Here is a 2,734-nt window from a genome sequence, read left to right on the forward strand (position 1 = left end):
TGACCCACTTGAGCAGGCAGTCTGTCCCTTCTCAGATCTCAACCTCCGTGTTGGGAGATCCACTGCTCTCTTCAAAGCTGTCAGACAGAGTCGTTTGCGTCTGCAGAGGTTTCTGCTGCTTTTTGTTGTTGTTGTTGTTGTTGTTGCTGTTGTTTAGCTGTGCCCTGTCCCCAGAGGTGGAGTCTACAGAGACAGGCAGGCCTCCTTGAGCTGCTGTGAGCTCCACCCAGTTCGAGCTTCCCAGCAGCTTTGTTTACCTATTTAAGCCTCAGCAATGGCGGGCGCCCCTCCCCCAGCCTCGCAGACTGCTGTGCTAGCAATGAAGGAGGCTCCAATGGGCGTGGGACCCTCTGGGCCAGGTGTGGGATATAATCTCCTGGTGTGCCCATTTGCTAAGACCCTTGGTAAAGCACAGTATTGGGGTGGGAGTTACCCGATTTTCCAGGTGTTGTGTGTCTCAGTTCCCCTGGCTAGGAAAAGAGATTCCCTTCCCCCTTGGGCTTCCCAGGTGAGGCGATGCCTCGCTCTGCTTCAGCTCTCGCTGGTCGGGCTGCAGCAGCCGACCAGCACCGATTGTCCGGCACTCCCTATTGAGATGAACCCAGTACCTCTGTTGAAAATGCAGAAATCACCGGTCTTCTGTGTTGCTCGCGCTGGGAGCTGGAGACTGGAGCTGTTCCTATGAGGCCATCTTGCTCCGCCCCCCAAAACTTTTCGTCTCTTTTTTTTTTGAGATGGTGTCTTGCCTTGTTCCCCAGGCTGGAGTGCAGTGGTGTGATCTTGGCTCACTGCAGCCTCCACCTCCCAGGTTCAAGTGATTCTCCTGCCTCAGCCTCCCAAGTAGCTGGGATTACAGGTGTGTACCACCATGCCTGGCTAATTTTTTGTATCTTTAGTAGAGGTGGGGTTTCACCATGTTAGCCAAGCTGGTCTTGAACTCCTGACCTCATGATCTGCTACCTCAGCCTCTCAAAGTGCTGGAATTATAAGTGTGAGCCATATGCCGGATCATAACCCCATATCTTAACCCAGACAGTCCTTCCTATTGATTCCAGTTCTTTAAACAACTTAACTTTTCAACCAATTGCCAATCAGAAAATCTTTGAATCCACCTATGACCTACTCCTTCCCCCACACTTCTCCCCCAACCCCACCTCCTGTCCCACTTTGAGTTTTCCACCTTTCCGGACTAAACCAATGTACATCTTACATGTATCGATTGGTGTCGTACGTCTTCCTAAAACATATGAAGTCAAGTTGTAGCCCAACCACCTTGGGCAAATGTTCTCAGGACTCCCTGCGGCTGTGTCATGGGTTATATTTCTTATATTTGGCTCAGAATAAATCTTTTCAAATATTTTACAGAGTTGAACTCTTTTCATCAACAAAGCCAACCTCCCCTGCTCAGGTCATGGGAACATTCATTCTATTTTATAGAATGAGGTGTTGCTTATTTTAGAATCGCAAATACGTTGGGGGAGCAGCTCATGCCTATAATTCTAGGACTTTGGGAGGGTGTGGTGGGAGGATTGCTTGAGGCCAGGAGTTTGAGACCAGCTGAGCAACATAGCAAGAACCTATCTGTACAACAGCAACAACAATATTAGCCAGGTGTGGTGGTGCACACCTGTAATCCCAGCTACTCAGGAGACTGAGGTGGGAGAATTACTTGAGCCCATGGAATTCAAGGCTGCAGTGAGCCATAATTGCACCACTGCATTCCAGCCTGGGCAACAGAGTGAGACCCTGTCTCAATAAAATGAAATAAAATTAGAATTGCAATTAATAGCCAGTTGAGATCTTCAAACTAATGTGTTGTAATTTTTGACACTCCCTCATTTCTGGCTAAGCAAATATAGGCCTCAGGATGACACCTCACCCCTGGTCCTCCAAGTTGTGGCTGTTCAGTTCCTACCTCTTGAGCCAAACCAAAAAAAAGCTGGGACTCAGGTTTGAGATCCTCGTGCTTGGTCTGGTGGCTTCTCCACACACAACATCTGCCTTTTTCTTTTCCCTCTGGGCTCCTGGAAGTGGGAGTTCCATAGACCAGAAGCCTGTAGCCCCATCTGATTTCACTCATTTTTCAAGTCTCAGGTTTGGACTATCCCTAACAGGTCAGTGCTTTCTGGCTACAAGCTCCATGGAAGTGATGGGTAGGAGCATTGTAGCAGCAGCAGCTGAAACTTATTCAGAACCTGTCATGCCACATCCTGTTGCAGGTGCTTGGAGCTCAGGCACTTTGGCTTTAGAATCTGCATAAGAAAACTCTAAGCGTCATACTTTCCTTATGCACAAGTTCTTACCAGGAGCATAGCAGATATTGATGGGTCCATGAGGAACCTGAAGTCTGATGAGGAGCTGCACAGCTGGTGCCTTTCTCTAGAATAGGCTCTATCACAGACACCGCTCCATGCTCAGCCTGATTCTCTAGGATGGGCTCTACCACGGACACCGCTCCATGCTCAGCCTGATTCCCTAGGATGGGCTCCACCACAGACACCGCTCCATGCTCAGCCTGATTCTCTAGGATGGGCTCTACCACGGACACCGCTCCATGCTCAGCCTGATTCTCTAGGATGGGCTCTACCACGGACACCGCTCCATGCTCAGCCTGATTCTCTAGGATGGGCTCTACCACGGACACCGCTCCATGCTCAGCCTGATTCTCTAGGATGGGCTCTACCACGGACACCGCTCCATGCTCAGCCTGATTCTCTAGGATGGGCTCTACCAC

The sequence above is a fragment of the Rhinopithecus bieti genome, unplaced genomic scaffold, assembly GCF_001698545.2.
Source record: "Rhinopithecus bieti isolate Rb0 unplaced genomic scaffold, ASM169854v2 scaffold_20860, whole genome shotgun sequence".
Classification (NCBI taxonomy): domain Eukaryota; kingdom Metazoa; phylum Chordata; class Mammalia; order Primates; family Cercopithecidae; genus Rhinopithecus; species Rhinopithecus bieti.